Source organism: Grampus griseus (assembly GCF_964374135.1).
Source record: "Grampus griseus genome assembly, chromosome: 9".
NCBI lineage: Eukaryota > Metazoa > Chordata > Mammalia > Artiodactyla > Delphinidae > Grampus > Grampus griseus.
Window position 1 is genome coordinate 98,285,779 of NC_139003.1, and position 13,006 is coordinate 98,298,784.

The following is a 13,006-nucleotide window of genomic DNA, read 5'->3' on the forward strand; positions in this document are numbered from 1 at the left end:
GGGCTCCTTCCAAAACCCTTACCACACGAAGATATAGGACGCCCTGGATCTTGTCCTTGGAAGAACTCAGATTTTAGTGAGGAGAGATACAAACAAAATATACACAGCCCAATCCCAGAGTACGTCAGAAGACCAAGGATGTGCTAACTGGGCGTCAGGAAGGGCAGCGTGGGCCTGTGACTGCCAGGTTCCACCCAGAGGACATGGGCCTGGCTGAGAAGAGCTCGGGGGTCCCACACCCTCACCTCCTTCCCAGGAGCTCTATCTCTGAGGCGGGCTAGCATGGGGTGGGGAGTGGGTGGAAGGCTTCTCCTGGATTCAGCTCCTCGAAAGGCTTAATGACTAAAGAGGAGAGAAGAGTCATGACTACGACACCTAGTGTGTACACGACATCACAGTTACCGCAGCAACCTGGTGGGGGGGGGGTCCGTGATATCAACCCCCCCGTGTTCAGCAACACTTCAAGCGCAAGACGGCTGTCCCAGGGTCACACGCAGAGGCAGGACCCAGGCCACAGTGGTTACTGCAGAGCACACTCCCTTTGTACCGCGGCCCCAGAGCAAACAAGCAGGACCATGCCATTTCCAGCAGCACCAGGGTACACAGAGAAGCTGAGGTTCTGAAAGCGCACGGGTCTGACAACAGACAGAATACATCAGAAACAACCAGTGAGGCCAAATGGAAGGAAGGCAGTAAACCAGGGGTCACGGGAGAGCACACAAGAAAGATCACCATTGGCCAAAAGTCTTCGTCAGCTCCAGCCCGTTAATCCAACTCATCTTGGCAGTGAAACCTGAAAGCTGAGACTGTCTGGACCCCACTAGAACATTATTGGTTGCAGAGCTGAGTTCAGCCCCGACAGGTCCTAGCTGGACACTGGCCAAGATTCTTGGTCACAAAGGCTCCCAGAGCCGAGGTCAGAAGCACTGCTGCTCCAGTGCACGTAATTCCATCAGCACACAGCAGGCCACAGGGTGCGGTGCTGGGCCCTGACCCCGGTGCCTTTGTGAGGACCTAACCAAGCAAGAGCCACGCTCACCTCCGCCCACTGTGGCGCGCAGGCCCCGCAAGCTGGAAGGAAAACTTGGCCCCTTGGGGCAGGACAAGCAGCCTAGGCAGAGGGAGGGGCTGTGTCCGGGCCAGGCCTGAGGCTGCACAGACCTCCCCGTGGGCTACACACAAAACCAGAGGCCGGCAGGTCCCCAGCAAGCCGGAGCCAAGCGCCTTCTTCTTTCACCTTCTGAAAGAAGCAGCTCTAACGAGAATCACTTACCCGCAAGTAGCCAGCCCAGCGGCTGGGAGCTCATGCAGGTACGGTCATCACGCTGAAGGGCTGTAAGAGTCATCGCTGTGAGAACAGTGAAGTCGAGGCAGATACACGGGAAATGCTTAGCATAGGATATAGGTTTGGGAAAACCACCAGCATACAAATACACACCCCACCCCTAACGCTGAACTGTTACAAAAACCAAGCCGGGAAGAGGAAGACGATCCTGTATCACGATAGTGCCTCTAGCAAGAAACGAATTCTGTAGAAGTGACTTAGGCTCTTACAGATGACCTATATTTTGGATTTTTTCCATTTAAATGGCGGTGGGGGGAAGTGAAGTGCAAGAGACATCAACCCTCTTGTTGCCAGTCACCCATGTCACCCAAAGTCTTCATCAGCCTGGCCAGCCCTCAGCCCAAGACGCTCCTATTGTTATGCTGAGAACTGCCCTTCCTCAGGGGCCCGTGCACAGCGGCCTTTCACGAGCAGAACAGCACACAGGAGCTCTCGCAGGCGGGCGGCCTGCGGTCTGGCGGGCTCAGTCCCTCACTCCCCCGAAAGCGGGGTGCACGCTCCTTTCTCCTGCACGCCGAGGCCCACGCATCCCAGAATCCCAGCCCGCCGCAATGGGCATGCTTCTCATTCTGGGCCACGGGATCTTCGGGGTTACAATATCTCCAGGCTCCATGATTCTCCAACCACCTGGTTCAGCAAACTGTCCTTCCTTTGTGGGCTGCACTCGCGCACATTCCTGTGTAGACTCCCCGCCCTCACCCCAGCTCCCACAGGCCCCAGGCTGGCCAGGACTCATGGCGGACCTGCCACCCCCATTAGCACGGAAGGCTAAGGCTTTGACACGGTGTTGCTAGTATCAGGAGCAGAATGCTGGTGTCTTCTTATTCCTCCGCCTTCCTCAATCCCTTCCCTGCTCCGGGAACGCACCAGGCGGCTCCCACCTGAGGCCTCTGCCCTCACTGGCCCTCCACCCAATGGATCCTTCCCAGAGAGCCCAGGATTGACTCCATCACATCCTTCAGTCCAGCATCTCCTTCCAAAGAAGCCCCACCGGACCACCCTGCAGAGAGCCCAGCGCCCAGGGCCTGAACCCTGCCTGGGCCAGGGAGCCTCCATAAATAGGGGACAATGTAAGGATGTCCCCCCGCCTTTGAATCCCCCAAGCCTGACCAATTCTGCAAATGCCCACACTGGAAAAGATGCCAGTAATTCTGGTCCAACGTGTTCCAGTGCCGGGGGTAGGGCCTGCTGGTTGGCATTCCTGACTTGAGACTGTGAACACGTTCTTGGAGGGTAAAAATTAACCAGCATCCACCTGGTTGGGCCTCGGGCCCCGCAGGCCCCAGGTACTGATCAGAAGAGTGGTGTCCCTCTAAGGCACAGCGGCCGTCATCGCCATTGCACCAAGGCCAGGCCAGAGCAGGGCCCGGATCTGTGCTGTTCCTGAGGAAACCCGGAATAATTGCACTCATACATCATAGGTTCTGGCATGCGGGTCCCAGACTGAACCATTTATCCAAATTAAAGCCATTCTCCAGAAACAAAATCAGACCCTTTTAATTGAAAATAAAACCAAGCAACCCCAAAGGCTCTTTTTTTTTTTTCTTAATGAAAGACATTCTTCCTGCTTTCTCATTCCATTAATCACTGAGTTTACACAATCTGTCAAAATAGCTCGGTAAGAAGTCTCCCTCTTCCTTTTCCTGCAGGCCTGGTTTTTCCCAGCGTGCGCCAAGCCGGCCGGGAGTTCAGGCACCCTGGGAGACCACGAAGAGGGTTCTGCGAGCACGCTGTTTCTCGACTACAATCCAACCACGTATCTCAAGGGGCTTCAAAAACCTTGTGTTCACTTCTAGGCATACACCCCAAAGACGTGACAGCAGGGATCCAAACGTATACCTGCACACCCATGTTCAGAGCAGCGTTATTCAAAACAGCCCAAAGGTGAAAGCAACCCAAGTGTCCATTGGAGGACAAATGGACCAACAAAAGGTGGCCTTTATGTACAATGGAGTATCATTCAGTCTTAAAAAGGAAGGAAATTCTGACACATCCTACAACACGGATGAAACTCGAGGACATTATGTTAAGTGAAATAAGCCAGTCCCTCCAAAAAAACAAATATTATATGATTCTACTTCCATAAAGTACCTAGAGTAGTCAAATCCATAGAAACAGAAAGTAGAATGGTGGGTGACACGGGCTGGCGGAGGAGGGATGGGGAGTAAGTGTTTAATGGGGATGGAGTTTGTTTTGCAAAATGAAAAGCGTTCTGTTCACGGATGGTGGTGACGGTCTCACAATACAAAAGTACTAATGCCATGGAACTGTACACTTGAAAATGGTTAAGTTATGTTATGGGTATTTTACCACAATCAAAAATAGTTTGTGGGGCTTCCCTGGTGGCGCAGTGGTTGAGAGTCCGCCTGCCGATGCAGGGGACGCGGGTTCGTGTCCCGGTCTGGGAAGATCCCACATGCCGCGGAGCGGCTGGGCCCGTGAGCCATGGCCGCTGAGCCTGAGCATCCGGAGCCTGTGCTCCGCAACGGGAGAGGTCACAACAGTGAGAGGCCCATGTATCGCAAAAAAAAAAAAAAAAAAGTAGTTTGTGTTCTTTGACCTCGAACCACCTTAGGAGTCCCTCCAAGAACATGACTGGCCAGGATCTTGCCCAACGATCTCCGTGCAAGGATGCACGCAGGCCGTCCATGACCAGAGGACAAATGGTCATCACGTACTTACTGGGCTCTGTACTGTCATCAACACTCGTGTGTATGCAGAGTTAGTTACAAGTGGGGAAATGCTTATATTGCCACATTGATGCTAAAATAATACATTGATCTCAAGTTGGTAAACATGAAAAGCACAGAATGTACACAGCATACAAGAGGGTGAAAACATCGCTCCCTGGGTGGTAATATTAGGACATTTTTCCTGCATTCTTAACATTTCTCCCTCTTTTCCAAGTCTACAGCAAACGTATTACACAAAAATTACTTTGTAGAAAAAGAATCAAAAAATAATTTAGGAAGCAAAGGCATGTCCGTTCCCTGCGAATCCTCTCCCACCCCCTGAGCAACACAGATGACAAACGTCCCCTCCCCTCCTAGGGCAGGACAAGAGAAAACATGTGCCTGGCCAGCTGAGAGCCGGGCCTGCCTCACTCAGCCGCCAGCCCAGTGGACGCGAGCAGAGGTGTGTTCCCTTTCCTCCACCCCCAGCCACTGGGCGCTTCTGGTCTTTCCAGAGAAGAGAAACTGGAAACACACCTGTCCAAGCTCATGGGCAAACTCCTGAGTCCCCACCACGCGTCCTCCTGTTATCACAAAGGCTTGTCCCCAGGGGGACCAGATAGGGCCTCCGAGAATGGGGAAGTGATGTTTCAGCCGGAGCCCCTGGGGCGGTGGAAATTTGGCAGAACCAGAGTACGTAGAGGCCCAGGAGCTGGCAAGCAGGAGGGATGTGCAGGGCCACGCGCGGGACCCCCGCAGTCAGACAAAACAGCGCCCAGGAGGAGCGCCGGTACGAGTCACGCAGAGGGCGGCGATGTCCCCGGGCTGCAGGTGGGGAACGAAGAGGGCAGTCACGGGACAAAGGGCGCCTTCTACCCCAGACCTGTGGCCGCCAGAGCCCAGCTCTTTCCTCCCAGCACGCTGCCTTTGATGTGCATCCAAAATCACCAGTGGTGAGGGGTGAGCACTCAGGAAACCTCTGAAAAAGGTGATGGATTGCGAGCGGAGGAGAACGCCAGGACGGAGTCAATGGGGCCCTTTTGTTCCCGCAGCCCGACGGGAGGAATGTGTACAGAACGCAGACGCCCCAGCTAATGGCCCAGCCTGGCCCCGGGGCGATTCGCACGGCCAGCTGTAGGCTGCTCCCCCGCGCCCTGGGAGGCTCCACCATGAGTGAGATGCAACACAGAGCAGCTGTGGTCCAGGGTAATGAGGGGAGCGGATTCCTGAATCCTCCAGTGTGAAACAACCGGCTCCCGAGTTTCCGGGGCACAGCCGCCTCTCCTGGAAAGAAGAGGCAGGCGGGCCTCACTGCATGCATTGCCTTTGCCTCCCCCTCTGCCCCTTCTCCAGAGCCTTGGCCTTCTTCCACTGGGGCACCTAACTCATTCGTGTGTCTTTAAAACCTCGGGGTTTGTTGTTCATCACCAGCTTCGGAAAACCTACGCTCAAGAGGTTCCAGGTCTTACCCTGTGGCTGCCACCCCCTAAGACACGACGAAAGGAGGTGACACCCTTCCCACCTGGGGGGGTTCCCCCAGCACACGGGCGCAGACTGGCTGGGAGTGGCACCAACAGGCTGCCACTCGGGAAGCTGGAATGAGGATTCCCTCATATGTCTCCTCAATCTTAGAAACAGAGCCGTGCCCGCACAGGGCGTCCTGAGTGCTATCAGCTCCCCCAGGGAGAAGAGGAAGGGGAAAGCAGGCAGCTGGCCACGTGCCATAGTCAGAGCTGAGGAAGGAGGAAGAGGGGCGAAGGCTCCACATCCGAGGAAGCAGCTGGGGCCGGAACCCCGGCCAGCTACGGACGGCGGGCACTCGAGAACTTTCAGAGCCTTCGCCAGGCCCTCGAGGAGGGGTGACACGGGCAGGGGACCATGGAGACCCCTGGCCTTGGGAAGAAGTCCCAGCATCGCGGAGGGACCTGGGTTCCACTCTGGGACCCCGCCCAGCACCACACCACCCCCTCCATGCACAGGCTCAGGTCCCTGTGACCAAGGGGGCACTCACCTTCTGTGGATGAGGGCCAGGCACAGGCTCTGTCCCCAGACAGACCTGGGTTCCAACCAGCCCCATGACACAGGCAAATGACTTCAGCTCACTGCGTCTCAGTGTCCATTCCGGAAAACAGAGACAAAAATGTTATCTTGCAACGTTGGGTGACGATCTCTCTGATCGCGGATAGCAAGCACCCCATCGCGCATGGGTAACCACACCATCAAAAGAAGGCATTAATCTTGCAAGGTTACTGGGCTGGGAGCCGGGGAGATACTTGCCAAGGGCTCCCAGGGCTTCCAGCCCAGGCGGGCGGGCGTAGGGGGATTGGGGTGGGTGGGCATGGAACGTGAGGAAACCTCTTCTCCCAGAGTTGGTGGCTCTGGGGGCACCTCCTTGGCACGATCAGGAAATGCTCCACCAGAGGGAATTTTCCTGATCACTGACACAGACTCCTTAGACATAAATTTTTCATTAATTTAGCCCATTTGGGACCAAACATATTAATACCAGATCATCGCCTTCTTTTTAAAAAAATTAACATAGCTCTTTTTAAATGTCTAGGGGTCATCACAATGACTATCTTCCCCTCAGTGACACAGTAGGGCATTCTGATGGCTCCTATCAGTGGCCCCAGGTGGCGGTCACCCTCACCTTCACTGGCCTCCTCCCTCCTATCCAGCAGAGGCAGTCCCCAGCGGGGGTCTGGGACAGCAGGTAGGAGACATCCGGCCGGCCTGCACCAGGGCCAGGCGTGCAGTGGGGACCCCAAGTGCACACAGAGCAAGAGACAGAGATGTCCCTGCAAGAGGGCCTGGCTTGTGGCCCTGGCAGGCGGACACCCGGCCGACCCACACCAAAATGATGCGTGCGGGGGGCAGGGGGAGGGGTGCGGTTCGCCAAACTCAAGTGCAAAAGGAAGCTCCAGAAACCTGGAGATTCTAGTTTTCTGCTTTTATGGGGAAAGGACAGACATCAAGGAAATAAGTGTTCCCACGCTGAGCTCACTCACAACTACAGAGCAGCAAATCTGCCTTTTCTAGGGACTCAACAGCCTGGAAGATTCAAAACATCTTCTGAACCCTAAGAGACGGTTCACTCACATTCAGCAGCATTCTGCCTGAGGCAGTTTTTAATGTCTAGGTGTTTTAAAATCAGTGAGGCAGCACGGAAAAATACACCCTCGCTGTCGGACAGCTGGGGTTTAAATGTCACTCCACGTGGACAGGCCACACGACGCCCTCTCACACCCGCCTCTGCTTAACTGAGAGGATTCAAAGAGGTGACTCTTTCAGTAGCCAGAGTAGTGCCCAGAACCCGGACAATAATGAAAGCAGTGATGATTCTGAACACTCTTGCTAACCACCAGGAACATGTAGCGACTCTGAGTTAACAGAATGCCTATTTAACTAACCAACTGGCCACACCCCTTATTCTGGATCAACAGAGATAACCGCAAAGGACTCCAGGGGGACAGGGCCGGCTCCAGGTCACGGGATGACTCCCGTGCTTACCAGGTCGCACAGGAAAGAGCCTAGGGTTCAGGGTCTGTGTACCTCCGGGACCCCATCCCAACCCACCGCCTGGTACCAGAAGACCCGTCAAACGCAGCCACAAAACAGGCGCCTCTCCGAGAGAAAGCAGAGCCGCTGTAAGGAAGCCTCTCTACTCAGGGAGCTGTGGATGCACTGGGTGGCTGGGATACAACAGTAACTTTCTGCCTGCTGGAGGCGGGCTATTTCTCTAGCAGGAAGAGCTGGCACCTCGCCCGCACAGGAGTTTGGGGGCAGGGGTCAGGGGTGGAGCAGGGTTTGGTTCGGGTACAAAAGGCTTTCTCCTAGCGTGGTGGTGGTTTTTGCCAGGCTGACCCTAGAGGAGGAGCTGCGCGCGCAGGGAGAGCCAGAGGGCTGGGTCTGATCTAGTCCCCAGCTGTTTTGCACTTTAATAAATGTACGCACCTGTAAAACGGGCCTTGTGTACAAGCTGCCGTCGCCACATGGTGGGTCAGAAATCGTCCCCTCTTGGCCTTTCCCCTCTCTTTTCTTGCCTTTTTGCCTTATTCCCAGGCCATTTTTAATCCCATCAGTAATATCTCCTGCAGCCCAGGAACATACTTTGACCTGGTGACCTTTAGCTCCCAGGGTCACGTGTGCAAATAGCTCCATTGAAAACCCGTAGGTGCCAAAGCTACACTTTGTAAGAGCCAAGTCAGTTTGCATCCAGGAACACCAGGTCCCTGAGGCTACTGCTTTTTCTATCTTTTCCTTGGTTTGTAAAGAAATAACTCATCTGCTGCTGCTGCTAACTTTGGCACCTCAGCTGAGGAATTTGCGGCCAGGACATGCATCCACTTGACAGACAAGCAGCAGCAACTTCGGGGCCCTGGAACCCCACTGTCCTGGCCAAATCCTGGGCTGCACCACCACGTGGGGCGACAACTTGGACAAGACACTTAGCCTTTCTTTGCCTCTCAGTTTGCACATCTGTAAAATGGACCACGAACCCCAGCTCCCTCCAAGGGCTGTTATGTGACTGAATGCAACGAATGGATGCAAAGCATTTAGCCCAAGCAAACACTCCATAAGCATTTGCTACGACCATGCTATTACTTCGCTATTACTTCGTCTCCGGGGTCACTATTACTTTGTAAAGTTACTAAGTACGATTACTGTTACTTTGTCTTTGAGGTCAGGAGCCTGGCCTCCTGCCAGATCCCACAGTCAGCTCCCTGTGCACAGAGGTCCCCTCGTTCTCCGCAGAATGGCCTTGCCCGCTCCACCCTCCAGCTGCAGCGACTCCCTGGCCCCTCCAGGCCTCCGCACAGAAATGCCTTTCTTAATACTTGTTGATTGATTTGCAAATATAACCTCCCAGGCCCTAAAGAGGAGAGAATCACAAGGACACACAAGTCTCTTTCAAAAGGCAAAGAACTAAAGCACTTCACAAAGAATAATACGCACAGACCATGTATACCAAAATGCCAAGACGGTTAGTTCTGAAGGGCTTTGCGATATCCATGCAATGATAATTTTCAGTCACATTTTCAGAATATTTAAAGAGTCCTCCATGAACACGCATTCACATTACAAAAGAGTGAAAATGGGGGAAAACTCTGCCAGAAGATCAAAGTGTGTGAAGGACAGGGACACCCTCAGGGTCTGGGGGACTTCTAAGTGGGCAGTGACCTCCCTCAACAGCGGTCTCTGCAGGCCACACACCCCATGGGCTTTTATTTTTTTAACCACACTGGAGAATGGGGGGCACCCGCCAGCGCTGTCTCAAGAATTCAACGTGAGCTCTTCAGCCCCTTCCCGCCACACAGATTTTCAAATCACTTCAGGCAAACGACCCCATCTCACTTATCAGACCCAGGCGGCGCCCACCGAGCCCCGGACCCTCCCTCTTCCTGCCTGTCAGCGACAGCGCCGGCGTGGCAGCAGGCACGTGCCGCAGGTGGCCCCGGCCCCGCACGCCCCCGCCCGGTTCCCGCTCCTTCAGAAGTCAGGAAGGAAGCGCCAAGGGACCCCCTACTTCCCGCCCAACACAGGGAAAGGGAAACAGAGACGCACCGGAAAGCCCGCTTGCAAAGAGCGGGAGAAGGGTTCTGAGCCTTCCCACTGAAGCTCCAACTCGGCTCTCCGCCCCGGAGTCTCGGGACCCGTCCTGGAGAGCGAAGTCCACCCGGGCGCCGCCGCGACAGTGCCGCTCCGGCCCGCGCCCGCCGTCCAGGGCGCCCCGGCGCAGAGGGCCCCTGACGCACACGGCCCGCTCCGCGGCTGCGTCCGCGCGCCCCAGCCGCGTCCCCGCGCCCCCGTCCCCAGACCACGTCCCGGACCCCGGCCGAGCCCGCCCGCGCCCCCCGCCGCGTTCACCCGACTCTGTCCCTGAGCCCCGCTCCCGCGTTCCCGAACCCCGGCCGAACTCTCGCCCCCAGCTCAGGTCCCCGCGCGCCCAGAGCTCCGTTCCCCTGCGCGCCCCGAGCCCCCTGCCCGCTCCCCAGGAGCAGACGCCGGAGCCCGCCCGCCCGAGACAAAGAGGTTGGCGGCGCGTGCCCCCCTCCAGTACCTGGGCGAGCGGCGGCGCGGTCCCGTGGGGCGATGGCCGCAGCAGACAGGGCGCCGAGCAGCGCGAGCAGCGCGCGGGCGGGCCCGTCCTCCTGGCTCGCGGCCGCGCCCGCCGCAGGGCCCCCTCGAGGCGGCGCGGGCAATCGCCGCCGCCACGCCCGGGCCGGCCGGTCACCTGGATTCATCGCCCTAACAAAGCAGCGCGCTCCAGGCGCGCCCGGGGCCCCGTGCGGCCCTGCGACCTCTCTGCGTTGGCCAGGTGGGACTGAGAATTATTAGACCCGTTGAGCAGCCCAGACTCAAAGTGTTCACGGGCTGGCGGGTCCCGAATAGGCAGGCAAAGTCCTGGTTCCTGCACAACTGGTTCGTTCGTTCATTCATTCGTTCGTTCATTCATTCGTTCGGCGCCATAATTATTGTGCTCTAAGAAAGCGAAACCTCGCTGCCCGCCTGTGACTTACAGTCTACTGGGGGTAGTGCACACATAAAGCAGCACGGCCGTAACAGAGGAAACCCAAGATGCTTTGGAAGCCCTGGAAAGTCTGGCCAACGGAGGCAGAGGGTCGGGAAAGACTTTAGAAGGCACGTCTTCTTGAAATTAGCAAGATTTAGGCAGGCCAGGAGTGGACAAGAAAGAAGGTCCCAGACAGAGGGATGCTCAGAGGAGGAAAGGCAGATAGATGCCAACATCCCCAAGACACAGATGCCCCTTACTCAGTCCCACAGCCTCGGTTTCCCCATTGGTGAAAACTGGGAAGTGGACAGCATGCTCTTGAAGATCCCCTTGTAAAATGTGGGCCCTTCTGCAGAATTAGAAGTGCCCTTCCTCCTGTACAAAAGAACAGTTTCATCAACACTTTATCTTGTGAACGCACAAAGCCCCTTACACGAGGAAGACGTTTCCTGGAAGGCACTCCACCCTACTTCCTGCAGAAGAGACATAGATTGCATCTGTCACCCGGACCAAATGTTCTTAGAATCCCACCTGGAAAAGTGGGCACATCTTGGAGTGCAGTTACCAGGAATTGTCCCTGATTCAGGAATGCAACATCCAGGCCCACCCTGGCTCTTCAGGAGCAGCCCTGCCCGTCCTGTCCGAGCACAGAGCAGGAAAAACATGGCTTGTCGGGACCAGTGGAGAGACTGGGCAGGAAAATCATCTCTGAATGGACTTCTTTAAAAGTAGCCAGCCACCAAAAACCTTGTGGCCCTGAATCCAAAGTACAAAGTAAGCGTGTCCAGGGAGGAGACACGACAGACGCCTTGTTCGCTTCCCTGAGGGCCCAGGCCAGGTACGCTCAGACTCTACTCGCACTGTTCACCGTCTCTTCAGAAGGATTTGAAGAATCCCTGCAATGCTCTGATTTCTCAAGAAGTCAGAATCCCTGGACTCTCATTCCCAGCTGAGTAGGGCATTCATTCCTTGAGGCCCTGAGCCCCAGGCCTCGGAAACAGAGCAGACATTTTTCCTGCCCTCTAGGACACCCCAGCCCAAGAGGTGACAGGATGAAACAGGAGGTGTGGAGGAAAAGAGCCTCAGGGGAGTTGGGGAGGTCGCAGCCAGCGGACCCCTCAGTGGGAGTGAGGCAGGTCCTGTTACTATCCCCTTTTTACTGATAGGCTAAGATCCTAGGGAACTTGCCCAAGGTCACCAGCTGGTCAGCTACAGAATATGATAAGGACCCAGGACCATCAGGCCAACAAGCTACCCTGATTTTCTTCCAAGCTGCCCTGCTCTGCCCATCCATCCAGCTCAATTGCACTGAGTTGTGTCTTTGCTGAAATATCTCTTCCACTAGACTCCCAGGACGGGGGCAGGGGTTGATGGTGGTGGTGGGAACCTTCAGACCCACAGCCAACAAGTCTATCCATCTTGCATCGCGGAATCTATCACAACATCAAGGTTCGTGTTAGCCGAATGACTGAGTGAATTTGAACTTCATGAGGTGTTACAATATCCAACATCCGCTTGCAGAAGCTGCGTTGGTAAGTTTGCCTAAGATTTCACAGCTACGAAGCTGGGGTTCTTTGTCCCTTTCGGGAAGGCCCTCCTACCCGCAAATTGCTCCCCTCCCCTCCCCCACCAGGGCCAGCCAGTCCCACTGACCCTGCTGCCCTCTACTGGGCTGGATGCCTTGACCACACCCTTATTTCTGGGACCACGGTGACTTAGATGCCAATTCACGCAGTGTCTGTCTTCACACCTATACAGTGTCCTCAGAAGGTAGAAGGCACCCTGGACCTGGTGTCCTCTCGCCATCTCTGCTAGCCCATGCAACTGGCTCCCTGATTCACCAAAGTGCAGACTCTACACCTGGCCCAGAGTCTCCTAAGGGTGACCCATGCCCCACGAAGCCATCCTGGGTCCAGGGACTCCACACTTCACAGGCTGAAACTTTGAGTTCCCAAGAATTTAAACAAAAACAAGGCACGCAGCAATTATCTAAAAGAGAATGCACAGTTCTTCCGTCCTTACCCACCCAAAAATGTCTCAAACCTGAAAACAAAAGTCTCAAACCAATTTAAATGAGGGAAAAGCAGGCGTATACCAAGAATGGCGGTTCCCTTCCCAGCACTCCATAGGGAGCAGGTTGCAGGGGTGGGTGAGGAGGGAGGTCTGGGCAGGAAACCCTGGTGTCTCTGTCCCTCCTCTCTGCAGCTTCACTCTTGTTCTTCTCAGCCAGGAGTTCTGAAAGAACTTTTTAGAAACTTGTCGTTGCCATAAAGATGGTCTTGGCCATGGCAAAAGTCTGATACGTTTTTGTCCTTTATTTATTATTATTATTATTTTTTTTTTGGCGATACGCGGACCTCTCACTGTTGTGGCCTCTCCCGTGGCGGAGCACAGGCTCCGGACGCGCAGGCTCAGCGGCCATGGCTCACGGGCCCAGCCGCTCCACGGCATGTGGGATCTCCCCGGACCGGGACA

At 55.5% G+C, this 13,006-nt stretch overlaps 1 protein-coding gene across 1 annotated transcript in view; it reads right to left on the reverse strand.

Annotated features, from left to right (window-relative positions):
• TNS3 (tensin 3) overlaps window positions 1-10,128 on the reverse strand; it is a 226,892-nt gene extending 216,764 nt beyond the window's left edge. Inside the window, exon 1 of the mRNA XM_082661487.1 lies at window positions 10,079-10,128. The gene's annotated coding sequence lies outside the window, so the exon portion shown is untranslated. The remainder of the gene's footprint in view (window positions 1-10,078) is intronic.
• Between the last annotated feature and the right edge of the window lie 2,878 nt (window positions 10,129-13,006).